This window comes from Rhinolophus hipposideros (genome assembly GCF_964194185.1).
Source record: "Rhinolophus hipposideros genome assembly, chromosome: 22".
Taxonomy (NCBI): Eukaryota; Metazoa; Chordata; class Mammalia; order Chiroptera; family Rhinolophidae; genus Rhinolophus; species Rhinolophus hipposideros.
Genome location: NC_138068.1, coordinates 7136907 through 7155340, shown reverse-complemented (window position 1 = coordinate 7155340; position 18434 = coordinate 7136907). Strand labels below are relative to the sequence as shown.

The window sequence follows — 18434 nt, the reverse complement described above, 5'->3', positions numbered from 1 at the left end:
AAGACCCTGTCTGTGGGCGGAGGGCCTCTGACCCATGATTAGAACATTTGCTTTGAGTGGCTTTCAAGTGACAGAGCTGTGTGTGTGCTCAGCCATCCACATGTTCTCAACTGGTTCCTATTATGATTCAAATCAAGAGATGGGAAACACTGACATGCGTGAGGCAAGACCAAACTTTAGAACTGTTGTTGGCAAAGGGGTAACTGGATTTGGCCTTCAGACTTACTTTGATTAACCCACACAAAACACTAAATCACCATCATCATCACTACGGCTGAAATGTAACAGGCAGGAGGTTTTACCTAAAAATCCAAATCCCTCTACTCTTTGGCAAAATCCCAAACTCTGCCACTTTGTTCTTGATTTGTGTATGGCAAGGTGAGCTTGAGCTGGGTTGGGGTTGCCCCCTTTCCACAGGGCAGACACTTGGCCATTGTTCCCAGCCCCCACCTATTTCTGTGGTCTCCCTGAGGCCAGATACCAGTAGCTTTTTATCATTGTGTTTGTGTCATTCTTTTCATAAAGAAAATGAGATGCCTCCTGTAGCCATATGTCTTAAAAGTGAGAAAACAAACTGACTATGCAAGAAAAATGGGAGAGAGCACGTTTCTTTATAGACGTGAGGAATATTAGAATACATTTATTCAATGAGGTCGTGTTACTTTCGGGGTCCCTGTTTCGCATCTGAGCTTGCCACCCCATTTTAGAGACTACCTAATATAGTTTAACATGGGTTAGTCTAGTAATCTGGACTCCCTAATGTAGACTTCATCAGTCCAGTGAATTGGCTGGTTCAAAAACAAGACTGGCCAAAATGAGAACTACAGCCTGCCGCGCCCCTAGCTCCATGGCGGGTGGCCATTTTCAACAAGAAAGCAGTTATGGTAAAAGAAGCTTTTACCGCGTCCCTCCCTCTGAATAGCTCCACGGAATGGCAGTTTCTCATTTCTCCTTTGGCCCAAGACTTCCAGGTAAACACAACATCTGTTTGCAATGCTATGGACGCCCCCCCCCCCACAAAAGCTGGTGTCCCCATCCACCCATTGCTATGTGCCTCCCTCTGAGTTTTTGAACAGGAGAACAACCTTGAGTGGGTTAGCCAGCAACAAGAAATGAACTTTGTGAAGCTTAACACCCCAGACAGAAAGCAAGTGTTGCTGTCGCTTTTTTCTCCTACAGCTGAAAATGGAATGTTCATCCTCGTTTCTGCTTCATTTTGTATTGGATTTGTAAGTGAACCACAGCCAGCAATCTAACTGCCCCTCCCCCACACTGTACTGATCAGATCAGCATGGTTACTCACCTTTGAACTGACAAAGTTTGGGCTCGAAAATTGTGATCGTTGCCTCAGACCATTGACTTGGAGGGACTAAAATCCTAGAAGTTGAGTTTCTAAAGAAGACCTTACAATGTATCCAGTTTTTGGCCTACAAACTCAAAGGCTTATCAGAATGGGTAACTTATGTGGGTGAAGCAAGCAGGTACCTACACTCAGCCCCAGCCAATTATACACATGGAGAAATACATGTCCAGTATTATTAGAGCTTCAAACTGTTCCCCCCAAAAGGCAACATCTAATGTTTCTGTAAAATCTTCTGATTTTTCAAGGTCACTACCTAATTCATATTTTGTTTTTAAATACTCTGGGCCAAATTAAATATGTATGTAAACCAGATTTGGCCCCAAATTACCAGGTAAACACCTCTGATCTGGTTCTAACTCTTTGATTTTGAAAAAGGGATCCATTGAGTGATGCTCAAAAGACAGTTAGGGAAAAAGAACTGGCATTCACACCCACACTGCTTAGAAAGCTAAGGTGCAACTGGACTATGAGATAAGACAAGAAAACGGTTTCCCTCTAAAATGAAGAGCAGTGAGGTCTCTCGGCTTTTGCCTCACTGTGACAATTCGTTCTCAATGGAAACCCCACAGTCAGAATCACCCATCTTAGCTAATTTTCCATGAAGGAACAGATTTGACACTCTTTCCATTTTGGGGGAGGAGTCTTTTGCATAATGATACTAGGAGCAAATAACTCTTAGGGGTCAGCAAATATTTTTAGAATGAACACAATGAAGAATGAGTTAAATACACAACATATTATACACACACACACACACACACACACACACAAACAATGTTTACTAACTGGCCCTTTACAGAAAAAGTTTGATGGCCACTGTGAGGTATTATGGATCAGTTATTCACCCCCTGCCAACTGTGGGGCATAGTAAATATTTGTGTGTGAAGGACGGGGAAATGATATCGGGTACCAGGAATCAAAAACTCAAATGAGTATGGAGGAAAAACTAAATACAGGCCAGGAGAAAATTGCTGTAAACTGGAATGCCTTTCTGCATCTCAAAGTGGCAGCACCTGCTCAGCTCCCGAGATTGTCACCCAACGGGAGTGCAGGTCCAGCATTGCCAGATCTTCTGACATCTTAGGGACATGTCTAATTCTGGATTTTCATCTGAAATCTCCATTTTTTAAGTGTTGGCAACTACACTTAAAAAAAAAAAAAACACTCTGTAGGTAGCTACCTATTAGTGACATCTATTGTGGTCAGCAGAAAAGATGATCTTATCTTTCTCATTTCTGACCAGGCTACAGAACAATGGATGGATGGGGAACTGAGATTTTGTGACAGAGTAGAAATTCAAAGAAACGTGAGGGCCAAGGGCTCATTTCCAGGTCTGTTTAAAATGCCAGCACCTTCTGTGTTGGCCTTCAAACACCACCAACACCTAAATCACCGTAGTACACACACATAGAAAGAGACAGAAAGGTTAAAAGTATACTCATAATCTCCTGCTTCTTTCCCCTCCTAAACGTGTTTGAGAGCAATATTGTTTCGTAAAAACAATATGACCCCATTTCTAAAGCAATATTCATGCTAAGCTAGTCAGCTGTTAAATATACCCAGCAGTTTGCATTACGATGAAGCTGAGCCAGAATTTCAATTATTTTCTGGACACATTTAAAATTATAATACTTTACTGGGTTAGTGTTATAGTTCATCCACATTACTCACAAACTATCATATCAATCTCTCGCAACTGCTAACGCCTTACAGATCTGTGAAGTTAGGCGAAATAAGACACTAAAGAAGATAACGACCTTCATGTCAATGGTGTGGTTTAAGGGGTTCATGCCCTGGAGGGTGTGGATGGCTGATGCCCAAAAGCTAGCTTTTGCTGCCCATACGTGACACTTACGCTAACGGAAATAAGAAGGCAAAAGGGAACACTCTTTTTCCTGTTTCCAGGAGCATGTCTGACTCTCTGCAAGAACTTCCAGCAGTCTGCCCTGCCCCGCCTCCCCACAGCTTGTACCTCTTCTGCCAAATGACTTTTTAGAAATCAGTCCCCAAGTACCCAGAGTTGTCATTGCTGTTTTTTTCCCCTTCTCTGTGACACTGCTGCCAGCAACCTCTGAAAACGCAACATTCTTGCCTCCCCCCACACTCAGCTTTCAGTGATGCCTGCCTCCGAATTCCTCATCTCCCAGGATTCTTTCTTTTGACCATGGCCCGCTTCTCCAGCCATGTCCCAGGGACCCCAACCTAAAGGACAAAAGAGTGTTGGCCCTGATCTCGGGCCTTCTCATACACCTTGTTCCGGACCAGTGGTGCAAGCTAAATTCATCAAGAGCAGGTCCTTTAATCAGCCAGAATCTATGACCTACCACCAGCAGTTGCTTGAAACGATCTTTCTGATAAAGGCACATCTCTCTGAGCCCCTTATCACCAATGGGATCTTTTTACGCTCTTGGCAAAGTCCACGATACCACATGCTAAATGGATCTGAGTTAATTTATGACTGTGTGTCCAAAGAAAGGCTCTGTCACTCTGTCCTGTGTTCTGAGGGACATGGTGTCACTTCAAAGCAGGAGCTGGGGGAGGGTCTCCCTTGGGCCCACTTGGAATACTAACCAGTACGCAGTGAAGTTTGCCAAACAGCCAGAATCAACAAAACTGCCTGGAAACTTAGCCACATGCAAACTTATAGAGCAACGTGAGATCCCAACAAATAAATCCATTAGAAGAGTGTTTTAAAAGATGCCTTACTTTTTCAGATTGTCATTGCTTTGACAAAGTGACGCATAGGCAAAGAAATGTATCTGTTTCGATTTAATGTTTTGCCCTTAATATCTAGAAGAGTTGCACTTTCCAACAGAGAAGCCACCAGCCACCTGTGGCTATTTAAATGTAGATTTGAGTCAATTAAAATGAAATCAAATGAAACATTTCTTTCTTCATTCAAACAAGCTGCATTGCAAGTGCTCGGTAGCTACGTGAAGCTAGTGGACAGTTCAGAAATCTGACATTTCTATCATTGCAGGAACTTCTAATGAGCAGCACTGATCTAGAGATTTCTGCTAGTCAAAAGCATCCTTAGGGCTGCATTATCTATCTCTCTATTTGTCTATCAGGTATTATTACAGGTTATGGCAGGGTTTCCCTAAGTATGGTATGGGAACCTGGTGGCATGCAAGATAATTATAACATGAATGAGATTTTTTCTTTTCTTTTTACTTCTAAAGTCATACAGTTATTTCAGAATGAATTTCAAAATATATGACAAGAATTCTGCTGAGTGAAAAAAGCCAGTCCCAAAAGCTTACCTACTCAAAAGATTACCTACTCCATTTATGTAACATTCTTGTAATGACAAAATTATAGAGATGGGAAACAGATTAGGGTTTGCCAGGGGGAAGGAGGGAGGGAGGTGGCTTTGGCTATAAAAAGGTTACACAAGGAGTCCTTGGGATGGAACTCTTGTGTATTTCAATGATGGTGGAGGTCCCACAAATCTATACATGTGACAAAATTGCCTGCACATAAATGTAGGTAAAGCAGGTGAAATCTGAATAGGTTGGGGGATGGTATCAGTGACAGTTTCCTGGCGGTGGTAACACCCTCTAGTTATGCATAATGTTATTGGGGTACTGGGGGAAGAGAACATGGGATCTCTCTGTGTTAGTTCTCATAACTGAACATGAATCTGCAATTATCTCAAAAGAAAAAGTTTAAATATATGTATGACCAGTACATCAAACCCAAACTATTGGAATATAATTTCCAAGGATAAAACTAAAGGAACAAATGCTGGGACAATCCATTATTCAAAGAAAAGAAAAATAATCGGCAGAGAGCAGTAAAGGGGATATGAATATGAAAATGAGTTGTGAGGGTGGTACATGGGAGACTAGATTTGGGAAAACTGTCACCTCATGATTATGAAAACAGGCTCTGGAATGAGCATAAGCTGGGATCCAGTCACACTGACTAGCTGTGTGAATTTGGGCAAGTTACTCAACTTCTCTGAGCCTCAGTTTCCTCATCTACAAAGTGGGGATAATGCTAGTACTGTTCTCGTGATGTTTTTTTGAAGCCATGATGTGAGACTATATGTAAAAGACGAGTACATTCTCCAGATCACACGAAAAACTTAATAAATAGCTGTTATCACTGGATATGTGTACCTTGTTCCAAAAGAATTGGAGGTGGTTAATTATTCACGGATTGCTTAAATCAGGCTCTGCAAACTTTCTCTGTGAAGGGCCAGAGGGTAAATATTTTTGGCTTTGCCAGCCATATGTTTTCTGTCCTAACTACTCAGCTCTGCCACTATAACGCACAGGCTGCTGGGAGAAAGCGAATAGGCATGGCTGTGCTCCAAGGTAATTTTATTTACAAAAACCAGCAGCAGGTCAAATCTGGCCCATGGACCACAGATTGCCGGTTACATCATCTTTTATTGAACTGTGAGGGGAGTGAGAGGCTGTTGAAGGCACACCCACTCTTCTGCCCTCTCCCTTTCTCTCCTCACTCACCTCCTCCCATGCTTAGGGACCACTCCATTACTAAGCCAACCAGAAGTGAAGGCAAAATACGCTTGCTAATTATCCTGCCGTGTGTACTTCTATTGATGGGAGCCCATCACAGATCCCCTGGGTCTTGTACATAGTAGGCTCTCAATAAATATTGAGTGATTGATTGATTGACCCATTAACGAAGAGCGCTGAGTCCTGACAAAGGTTAACGGAGATTGGACGGCCACTGCTCCCCAGGTGACTTCCCCCAAAGTACGGAGGGATGCTGTTAGCCTTCATGTTGATATTACACGGTCGAGACCGCAACGCATTTTATTAGTTATTATGCCATTTAATCACTCAAATATTTACAGCGCCCCTATGGTGAGTATGTGTAGCTTGGTTTTGTAGCTAAGGAACTGAAACTCAGAGAAACCAAGTAGTTTTCCTAAAATTGTATGGCTTATTAATTGGTGGAACTGAGATTTGCCACCATTATCCCAATTCCCAATTGTCAGTCTCTTTCCATGATGTCACAAGTGCCGCTAAAGAAATTTTTAGTGTGCGGAAAAGTGGCTGGGTTATTAAAAGTGGCTTGCAGTGTTACTACGCCGGTAATACTGCAACTCAAACTCTAACTTGTAAAAAATCAAAAGGGAGAGGAAATAGGTTTAAATACACACAAGTTTATGTTATTTGGAATGTATGTGAAAAATTCCATTACAGCAGTATTGAGGGTATAATCCCATTTGTAGCAAAGTATGTAATACTATAATATATAATGAAGAATATATATGACATAAAGAATAAATATGCATATACATGATAAAGTGTATATGTACACACACTCACACACACACACATCTTGCCGAGGATGCAAACTAGGAGTGTGAAATAGATGGTGTGCAGGCTAGATTTGACACCCAACTTACTCTGGTTGGCTTGCAAAGTGTTAATAAATTTGAATGTGTTGCCATCAAATAAGGCAAATAAGCGCTCTTCAATTTACTACAGTTCCCGTCACTCCGAAATGGCTTTCCAGTTCTACCCGTCTGAGATTTGAACAACCTGTGTGTTTCTCCTTGAACTGGGAATGACCTCCTACTGGAGATGCATTAGGGAGGGGTCGGTGTGGTCCACCTTCTGTCTCCCAGACAGCCAGGCGTGGCCGGGACAGGCTGCACCATCAGACTGGCTCCTCTGGCTGCCCTCCCACTGTTTCCCTCTATGGCCGACGACCTGTCTCCCTACTTCACTTGGGTCTTGAGACATCCCAGATTGTCTCTCCATCTCAGTCTTTCTGACTGTTCTTCCTAACTTGCTGGCTCAGAAGAAAAAATAAATTTCTTCTAACCAGCTGACATCCCCGTCTGCTTTGACATGCTTACCCCTCTCTCTCTCTCTCTCTCTCTCTCTCTCTCTCTCTCTCTCTCTCTCTCCCCCCCCCTTCTCCTAGCTTAGCCACAACTAGACCTGGAGGCCACGAGAGCTTTGGTGACAGGCCTAGGGTTTGAGCCTCGGAGATGCCATAGCCGTACTCTGACAATGATCTTGAGCAAAATCCCCTTATCTGTAAAAAGAGTACAAGAAAGTATTTTTCCTTCCAGAGTTGTTATAAAGGTAACATGAAATATTGTATGCAAAGCACTTCTCACGAGCTGTATGCTCAGTAAATAGCAGCTGTTATTGTTACCAAATGTATGTGTATAGATATGGATAACATGTGTATGTGTTGTATATATGTGTGTGTAATCTCCCCTTTTAATTAGACTAGTCCGTGGTCAGTTGCCATGTCAAATCCTCGCTGTCTTTTCCAAAGGACTTAGCCTTGTAAGTTTCACTTAGCAGCTCTTTAATGCACGGGTGAAACCAGGGGATGGTTGAGAAGTTAGGACATCATATTAATAAGGCTCCTGTTATCCTAAAGCTCGGGTGCTGGAATGGCTTATTTAGAACAGGGTGTCTCAGCCCGCGCAGTACCACCACTCTTTACTGCGGGCTGTGCTGGGCATCGGAAGATGCTCAGCAGCATCCCTGGTCTCTACCCACCAGATGCCAGAAGCATCTCCACCATGCCCACCCCAGCCAGTGCGAATCAGAAACACCTCCAGATAGGGCCAGATGTCCCCAGGGAAGCAAAATCGCCCCACTGAGAACCACTGCAGCAGAGGTGTCTGAAAACTCCTCCTTCCAATGTGAGATGTCAATAAATAGCAAGGTCATTGTTTCGGGAGTCTGAGCTCTAAGGGACAGAAAAGCCAGGTGAGGTTTTGTGGTCACAGAAATATCAGTTTCCAAAATGCAATTTGCTTTCATATGCAGAATTTTTTCACTCTGACAAAGGACTTTAGGGGAGAAAATGCTGATCTCACACTGGCTTATTGAATAGAATTTTGCAAGTTCCAGGTCTATCTCTGTAAATCTTCCAAAAGAGAAAGAAAGCCAGCCGCTCAGCGTCCTGAGTCTCACCAGATAATAATATATGTATGAGATCCAGGGTAAACCACGTATTCCTAGGTAATACTTCAAAGTTATTTTTTAACATCAAAACAAACAAGGGTCAATGGGTCTCCCTTGCAGCCTCTGTCTATTTGTAATTATATTTTATATAAGCCTACTTTGTGACTGTGGAAAAGGCTTCATGGACACACAATGGCAAGCGTTCTTCAAAACTGTCTTTAATTATTCATTTGCCTGTGCTATATTTTATGTTTCTTTTTCATAAATGTTAATCTTTATTATTGCCTCACTGGGGGGGGGATGGAAAACACACACCCAGTAATACCTGTTATTAAATGACCTATCAGAGTGACATGGATAAATGTGGGGAGCAATTTAATTGTTTTCTATCTGCAGTTTTATACAGTTTCTATCAAACTGAAGGGTAATTTTTTTTTTAGGAGCTGCTTATTTTAAATGTACAAAACCCTTGTGTGTAATTCCATTAGCTGCCCTACAGCATTGCAATCTACCGTTTCCCTGAGGCTGTTGTGAAATATTGATGAAATCCTTGCTTTTGTGGCTTCCTCTGATACACTAAACATTTGTCTGATGTTAGTTGAACTTGAATGAATCTGTTCAGAACTATATCGGCAGTGACTTCAAAGGGAGGGAGGCTGTTACAGGAGGTTTTCCTCATTTTTCTTTCTTTCCTTCTTCCACTTTTTCTCCTTTTCTTTTTCTTTCTTTCTTTCTTTCTTTATTTCTTTCTTTCTTTCTTTCTTTCTTTCTTTCTTTCTTTCTTTCTTTCTTCCTTTTTTTTTTTAACAAACTGAAGTTTCAAAGCTTGACTTTGGTTTACTTTATAAAAACAAAGTTCATATCAAATGATTCCAAATACCTAGCCGACTGCTGATCTTAATAATTCTAAATGGTGATGTATTGGTGTGTGTGTGTGTGTGTGTGTGTGTGTCTGCTCAGTTGCTTGTATCATTTTAGATATTTTGATATAGAGATGGACACCCCTCCCACAGTGCGTGCACACACACACACACACAATCACACACACACACACACACAATCACACACATACACACACAATCACACACACACAATCACACACACAATCACACACAGAGAGAAGGGGAGAAGGATGTAAAACAATAAACCTGGTTTTGTGAAGTCTAACTCAGAATCCTGTGCCTCTGGAAGTCTACCACTTAGGAACTCCCTCCCAGCGTCAATGAAAGGGCACCACGAATGAGAAAAAATCATCTGTAATTGACTTTTTCCAGCGAAAGCCGTATGCATTGAACTTCACAAAATTCAGGGCTAGAGCTCATATTTATCCTTGTGTTTTCTGGTCAGGTTGTGAATTATAACTGCCAAGGTTTAGTATTTTTTGAAATGATGTAATAATCTTTTAGGACCCAGGAGCAGTAAAATTGTCTCTCAGGCGGGGTCTCTCAACTGTGGACAGTTGAAGCCTGGGATTTCTTTGTCGTGCGGGCATCCTGGGCATTGTAGGCTGTGTTTCAGCATCTCTGGTCTCTGCTGGATGCCAGTAGTAACCCCTCCCCAGCTGTGACAACTGAAATGTCTCCAGACATGTGCCATGGGGGCACAAAATTGCCCCCCCTCGTCCTGATCAAGGATAAGCTCTCTAAAGATGTGCAGTTCACCTCCACCAGGACAGAAAAGGTGCTGATTGTTCTGGTTCTGCAGACGACGTGACACCGGGGAGTTTTCCAGACGGGTATCTCTCGCAGGATCATTCTTCAGACTGATTTTCGAGAACACTTTTGACCCCTACTCAGGAGTCCGGGTACTGGAAACAGGAGGCAGGGCGTCCGCTCACTATCTTGAAAATGAAAACCTTAAGAAACCGACTGGAGGACTCATTTGTCTACGAAAGCTCAGTACATCATAAGGAACAACCCCCAAAGTGACTTCATTCAGTGTCGATTCCCGCTCCGTCGCCCCCACTTCAGGCCCCACCCCCACAGCTGACCCAGTAAGTCAGCTTTGCCCTGGGTCACTCAGCACAGATTTGTGAACAGAAACTGCAGTGACACGGCCTCGCCATTGGCTCCGTGCTTAAAATTAGCAAAAGCAGCGGTGTGTTTTTATATGCACAGCTGACCTGTTGTTGTAACTCATTCAAACACAGATGATTTCTCATACACCTAATCGATCACCTGTGAGATGATATTGAATTAGTTGAATGTGGTCTCTTCTGCAAAATCTACCTTTTGTGAGGTTGGGACACATAGATCTTCTCTGCTGCCCAGTGCACACAGTAGGTGCTCAGCTTTTCAAATTCAATAATTAATTCTCTAATTAGGGGGCTAGAAGTATCTTTACCCCCATCATCCTTCCTCCTTGGGAGCAGTGCTCTCTTCCCTTTCAACCTGGCAATCTGGAAGCAAAAGAATGAAGTGGGAACAACAGAATAGAGACAGAAAAACAGAAAGAAGCCCCAGTCTCTCTTCTTTTGTCCTCCCACCTATCCCAGTGTCAGCCCTCAAACAATTAACATTGTTCACTCATTCACTTCTTTCATGTATTTATTTATGGGCGCTACCTCCCCATACTGTGCTAAAAGTGGACGCAAGGAAACCCCACATTCAGTATAACCACTACAGCAAAAAGAAATTTATCTTATATGCAATTCAGAATTGTGATCAGCTCACTTCCCTGGAAGTAGGTTCCTGAGGTTATGATTTGAGGAATAGTGCCTTTATTTCTCCTCTTCCCTCAGACCTCCCCCAGTTGTCCATGCACATCAGCCAAGCAGCCGCCCAGTGCTGTCTGTAGGGCCCAGACCTGAGTGGGTACCATTGGTCACAGCTGGAAGGAAACACCTGTTTCCTCGGCGGGGTGGCACAGAGAACAGGAATGGTGTGCCAGGGAATGCAATAGAATGGACACTCGGGGCCTTGTCTTCTGTAAACAGGTGAAAGGGAAGGGGAAATCAATGTTGGCCAAATGAAAAAGAACAAAATCAATAGAAGAAAAGAAAAACTATTTTCAAGTTCCTACGAACCGTCGTGGAGATTAAAATTAAATTAGCCGTAGAGATTCAAGGTAAAAAGTGGTTTTAAAAGTCCCCAACGCCACGGCTCCTTCCTGCGCAGAGAAGCTGGACGGTCTGTCGGCTTTGCTTTCTTGAGAGAAGGAGGGTATTTGTCAAAGCAGCAGCACCTCACGGTGTCTCCATTGTGAGGATCTGGAGTTGAAGAAGCTTATTTTCTGCAAGTGCCTTCAGCCCCAGACATGTCTGCAGTCTATTTATGTTTGGCTAAAACAAACGGAATAAACAGTTGAGAGGATATCATTCATATCATGACAGGAGGGAGAATATAGGGCATTCTTGACACCCTGCATAGACAAATCATTGAGTGTCTTTCTAACTAGCTGTACTTGTAAATCAATTCATGCACCTCTTCAGAAAGAATCTGCAGTAAAGTGATTTGACTTCAGCTGGCAATAGATGAATTGGATTATTGAAGAGCTGTTCTTCTTGGCTTACCTACAAAATCAACTCTCGTATGTTGAGGGGGTCACACCAACAGATGGCCCTGGAAGCCACTAAACCCAGACCTTAAGAATATTAAAGCACTGGGAGGTGGGGCGATGGGGCGAATGCCCGGTAGAGTCTCTAAAGGGGGCAAGAAGCAAAGCAGAGGCAGACTACATGGGAGGAGGGGACATCAGTGGGGTAGTCATGATCTTGACAATGATCTTGACCCTTATCCCTGGTCATTCAACACATATTTATTGAGCACCTACTTTTGCCTGGTATAAGTTGCTTCTCCTGATCTTTAAGACGTTTTCCAACCCGTAAGAGACAGACTGCTCAGCAGATGGCATCGTTCTCCACTGCCATCATCATCAGCCTCTACGAGAAGAGGTAGAGAAGCACACCCTCTCTGTAAGGCATGGGACGTGTTACCGTCGGAAAGTTCCGGATGGTTCTCCACTCTTTCGTCATGCGTAGTGAATCCCTGAGAATTGGTACTAGAGGCCAAACAAACCAATAATTATTGCTCCCGTGCTGATACTGATCAATGTTTCAGACTTTCTCCCTAGAAAATGAAGATGGTCTGGGAACTCTCACTTTGTAGACTTCCTCTGAACCCTCATTTCCAGTAATTCATACACTTTTTTTTTTTTAATTTAGTCATCGAACATTCATTGAGCCTACCAACTTCCGGGCCTTCAATAATTGTTGAAGGTGTTATATTGTTGAATTATATGAAGGTGAATAATTGTTGAATTATTCCGGGTGTTCAGTAATTGTTCATTGAATGCATCAGTCGATGGTTAAAGAAACTTGTACATTTTTAACTCTATAAAGTGGGCAAAACTTATCCATTCACCAGAACCTTTCTGGGGTGCTGTGGGCTTGCACCTACATTTTACTGAGAAACAGTGGTTCCCAGAAACAAGTCTTGCTTCGATATCCAACATTTGCTCAGTATGCTAGCCTTTTAAAAACCCAGCCTGGTTCTGTATCCAGGAATAAATTCAAGAGCAGAAACTCAGAAATACCTTCTATAAAGTTAGAGGTGCTTCTTAATTGAAAACAAAACAAAATTTAAAAAAAACAACTTGATTCTTTCAGGTAGGTTGGGACTGTAACCACACAGGCCCTGGGCTATAAATGATACACAATCAAGGTTACTGAATATGTTTCCTAAAGTTACGTAAGCCAGGCATTTAGAAACTTAATTGCTTGGGAAAAAATTCCAAAGCATGTTCTTTATTACACCCTTCCATCTCTCTGGTCCTATTTCACTGCTATTCCTGGTTCCAGGACATAAAGATGCTGTGATGTAAACTCTTCTTTCTTTGTTAGCACCGAAACTATTTGATAATGTCTGGGTTTACACTGAAGAGTGTCTGACTGGAAGCCTCTCCTCACCATCTTTCTCTCTCTGTAATGCAAGAACTGCATCTGCCCGCTGGAATAAGTAAATTAGTTTATAGTTTGAGAGGCGGAAGATGCCAGCTCTCACATTTACCAGCCTTGTGTTCTTAGACAAATTGCTTAAGCATTCCATGTCTCGGTCTGCTCATCTGTAAAATGGGGATAATTATAACACCAAGTTTATATGTCTGCTGAGAGAGGATGTAATGAGTCAATGCTACAGTTCTCTTTCTTTAATTTGTTCTCTCCCTCCTACTCAACTTCCCAGTTTTAGCATAAAGATCCTTGGAGGACCTTTTCTGGCCCCCTGAAGTGCTAAGGCTCCCCTCTTATCCAGTCTCATGGGAGTTTCCTCTGTGGGTCCCATCAGAATTGTACTCAAACAATTATATGTGTAATTGTTATATTCTGGACCCTGCCGTTTAGACTCCATGAGGGTTAGGACTCTGTGTCTTCTGCATTGCTGTACCTTCCGCATGTTTTCAGAGAGCTCGGAGCACAACACACACGCTTTACAAATAGCATTTCATTGATTCCAAGATCTTTCTTTTATATTTTAACATCTCAGAAATCTGTGTGCATCGGTCAATGGTGGTATTAAAATGGTCGCCACGGAGCTATTTCAGGAATGCCTTAACCAATTTATTTTGCTTATCTTTGCCTCTTTATATAAACGTAAGAGTGTTATATTACAAATATCTTTTAAAAAAATAAATCTAAAAGAGTCTTTCAGTAAGTATTAAATAGAAAGTCTAAGTCATAGGAAGTGAGCAGTGTGCCATAGTTTAATTACGAGCATGTTTTTTTCTTTCTTAGTGGTACAAAATACAGAGTGCCAAAAAAATGTACACACATTGTAAGGAAGGAAAAATCTGTATTAAAATTGTAATACTCAATATATACCAATAAGAAAAGATGAATACAAGTCATGTGTATCCATTTTTTGGCACTCCCAAAATAAGTAGTGGAGTTTACTGAATGGCTTCTTATTAAATACAGTAATCATTGAATGGCTTAAAAAGGCAAAAGTGCTTTGCACAGTACTTGGCACATAGAAAGTGCTCAATAAAGTACTGTGCTCTTATTATAACTGATTATTCAGAATATCTGACTAAACCAGTATTTAAAACAATATTCAACGATACGGACTTCCCTGCTCCATATCTAAGTTTTTGCAGAAATGTTCTGCACTGCTCGAGCTGCTTACACTACGTCATCGAGCCACCGAAAGATGCCTTGTCCTATGGAGCTTACAAACTAACAAAGAAAGATCACTGTCAACAACAGGTGTCATAAAGTTGATTCTCAACTAAGTTAGAAGGTGGTAAGTGATGTGGAAAAAGGGAAAATGGAGCAGGGAAGAATCTGGTCCCGAGATAGCAGGGAGACCAGCTACAATTTGAAACAGGGTGATCAGAGCAAGCTCCATTAGGAAATAGTATTTAAGCAAAGGCATGAAGGAGGTTGAGGAAAAAAGCACCAAGGGCACAGCCTGTGCAGAGACCTAAGATGGAGCCGTGTGGGTTTGAGGCACAACAGAGAGGCCAGTATGGCTGGAGCAGAAAACCTAGCAAGAGAGGCGTGGAAGAGGGAGTTAGAGCTAATGTGCCTAGAAAAATCTGAGGGTGAGATTGTTGACTTTTTCTGTTGCGTGAGATGTATTTCCCTTGGGGCACAGGGATGAGCAGAGAAGGGGTGTGATCTGACCTCTCTCTCATTCTGCTGCTGAGAATGTTAACAATTGACTGTAGGTAATAACCATGGACTCAATTCCTGGAGGAATCAGGGTGGCACGAGAGGAGAGGAGCCGGAGACCATTTTTCACTTTCAGTCCCCGTAGGACTACAGTTCATAACTTACTGTCCCGTTGCAGAACTGTGAAGTGGAAGATTCGTGGGCCTTGGATCTGTGTGCTTGGTTTCACCTCCTGCCCCTACCAGTTTCCACCAGAGAACCCCTTATATGTCTACTCACATTCTTCACCTCTGGGATAGAGGTTAAAATAGCTGCCTCTCAGGATCGTTTCCAAAAGAAAACACGTGTCTCATGTTTTACAGTATGCCAGGCATACAGTAGGGGCTTGGAGAAGTTAACAGGAAGCTCTTCCTTCATTCATATCTACCAAGAACAAGAGATTTTATATAATTCTACAGCCTGAAAGATTTTTAGATGCACCATCTTTATTTTAAGTTGGTTTGCTTGAGTAATTAGTTCAACATGAAGATTTTATTGGTGAGGCGCCCAGGATTTTAGCAACTGAGTTAGTTGAACATGAAAGGTCTTTAAGGATGAAAGACAAAATAAAGTCTGTTCTGTTACAACTCATATCTCTATAAAGCAGATTAGCTCATTCCTGATTGGTAAATCAGTCAATGATATGAGTATAATGAGGACGTCACATCCATTCACATGTGATTTTTTTTCCCCAATACATTATAATTTAGCACCTCTGGGTAACAGCAGCCAAGTATGGAGTTCACCAACATAGCTGAATGTGAGAAGCCACAGAGCATGCAGTCATTTCACTGAAGGCCCATCGACTCATTGCCCTTCCTCTCGGTTCAGATGATCAGCCCTAGAAGTCTTATTGTCACCCCTCCCTGGTCTCTTTAAATGTTGACCCATCCATAACCCCACAATTTCACTATTCCCTTAAACTCCTTTCTACCCAACTACCATTACTTCTTTATTGACATGATAAAGTCCTTTATCTGCTGTAGTATCCCTCTATTTTTCTAAATGACTTTAAGAAGTGATTTTTAACTGGACCAGTATTTTTATTACATTTGCTCTCGTTCCATTATCCTCTGGACATCTATTTGCTTAGTTCTGACGTGGTCTACCCTAACCTAGTTTTTCCTGTAAGTGCGATGATTCTAATGCAAAGGTTTTGCAAAATGCAAGATTGCTTGAGGAACACGTATTGCATTCTTGCCAACACACACTTGCTCCAAAAACACCAGAACAAAGCAGGGCGCCATTGAAAACGGATGTGGCTGTGAGTATGGACTAGAATATACAGCGACGAGAGGGTCCTGGGTCTGGAGCCTCATGAGCGCACTTCAAAGCCAGAGTCAACCAATACCTGGGTGTGGGACCTTCGGAAAGGTTTCTAACCTCTCAAAGCCTAAGATTCCTCCGTCTTTAAAATTGGAACTACTCATATCACCCCACTATTGGAGTATTGCGAGGCGAAGATAAAACCACACATGGAAAATACTTACTAAGTGGTAGCTATTAGAATATTTCATGCATAGTAGCTGTGCATAAGCAAACAGGGTTCTAACGAAGTGGTTTGGAGTAAGCTGTCTTAGAGCAAAATGAGGTCTGATGGAGGTCTCTGAATCAATGCCTCTAATTGATTTCAGTAGACCTGGTTTTGTGTGTTTGGGGCCCAGCTGAACTCAGAGTCACACACAGCCGGGTGGTGGGGAGAACCCTCCAGACCAAACAGAGAAGAAACTTACAGTCTGGCCTTCACTCTCTACAGCTGGACGATTGGCTCCAACTCCATTCAGAATGATATTGCACAGTGTGAGCGTGTGTGTGTGTGTGTGTGTGTGTGTGTGTGTGGGTGTGGGTGTGTGCGCGCGCGTGCGCGTGTGTGTGTGTGTGTGTGTGTGTGTGTGTGTGTGTATGTATGTTTGGGCTCCCTTTGTCTACATGGGAAAACTACAGCCAAGGAAAAGAAAATGCTCCCACGGCTGGGAGAGATGAGATCATTTGTAAGTGGCTTGTTAAGACACACATCATTTTCCTGATCAGCGGTAGCGAGGCTGCGTCTTTAGGAGCTGATGTGATTCATCATGTTATTATATATTTAGGGGCTTTCTGAAAATGCTGTTATTTACTCAACTGACTGTGTATCTAGACTATTTAAGGCAGATTTTTGACCCAGTAGACTGTACCAGCCCCATCTATTGTCTCAATGAGCATGTGGGGACTCTTAAATATGCAGATTAGTGACACAATAGACTACGAGCACTGGAAACGTGCTCTAGACGGGTACTTTCAAGTCATTCGGGGATGATATGTTTCTAAAAAGCATTTTTAAGGCAGACCCGTAGATGTAGCCAGGCTCTATGGAGAAGTGTGTATCTGGACGGAGGGGACTCTGGCTTTGGAGGGAAATCTTTGGTGTCTAGAAATAGGGCGCTCTTATTAGCACTGCTCAATGGTCTGCCCATTTGGCTATGAAATTTTAAACTACTCTCTACTGAATGCCACGCAATGCCACCAAAAGCTTAAGCTTGTTGTATTCTAATATGCAAACAAGCCATTCTGTTAGAGAATTTCATTCTTTGATTCAAAATATGTATCGAGCACCATCTATTACCGTGTTTCCCCAAAAATAAGACCGGGTCTTATATTAATTTTTGCTCCAAAGGACGCATTGGGGCTTATGTTCTTAGGATGTCATCCTGAAAAATCATGCTAGGGCTTATTTTCCGGTTAGGTCTTATTTTCGGGGAAACATGGTAGATAGCGAAGTCTTTCTTTGCCAACAAAAATTTAATCTCTGGCTAACGTGAGTCAAAACAAGGAGATTGTTGGAAGGAGGATGGAGAAACTCACCAAAATAAAAAGAGCCAGTGAGCCTCTGAGAGTCCAGGAGGCAGAATCGAAGGATGATCTCTTCGTGATGCTCTTACCAAGATGGGTCCACTCCAACCATTTTCCATCCTTGAGGCATGGGGGTCAGAATTCAAAATCTGTGGAGCAAGAGTCTGACTGGCCACGTTGGGTTCATAAACCCATACTAGAAACAAACAAACAAACAAAAAATGCCAAAGAGGGAAAGAAAAGAAAGGAGAATGTTCTCTTGTTTTTGTTTTACCTCTTTGCTCTTTAAACAAAATACTAGATATTCAAAAACACATGTTATCTGGATTGTTCTTATTAGAAAATAGCCCAGATGCACTGGAATCTCATTAAAGTCATCTTCCAAAGACCAGACTGTGTCCTGCTGGCTCCTTCCCGATGTGCCTGGAAGGGAGCAGACTTTTACAGGCCGGATCTGACAATGTTATTCTTACGTCAGTCCCAAATCGATCTTACGCCTTAAAAATGAAAATCAGCTACACACCCTCCTTTAACAAGAAGGGAGATGATTTCAATGATCAACTCACCCAAACTGCAATAGCAGAGGTGACAATAGGCAAGGGGGAGACACTCCCACCAAAATGGCTCTCAGTGGGAAAGGGATGATGTTCGGATGACAGCAGACATTAGTCACCTCAAGACC

General features: G+C 42.4%; 1 protein-coding gene across 4 annotated transcripts in view; it reads left to right on the top strand.

The window, feature by feature from the left end:
• TSHZ2 (teashirt zinc finger homeobox 2) overlaps positions 1-18434 on the top strand; it is a 422466-nt gene that overhangs the window by 215686 nt on the left and 188346 nt on the right. The window lies entirely within an intron of this gene.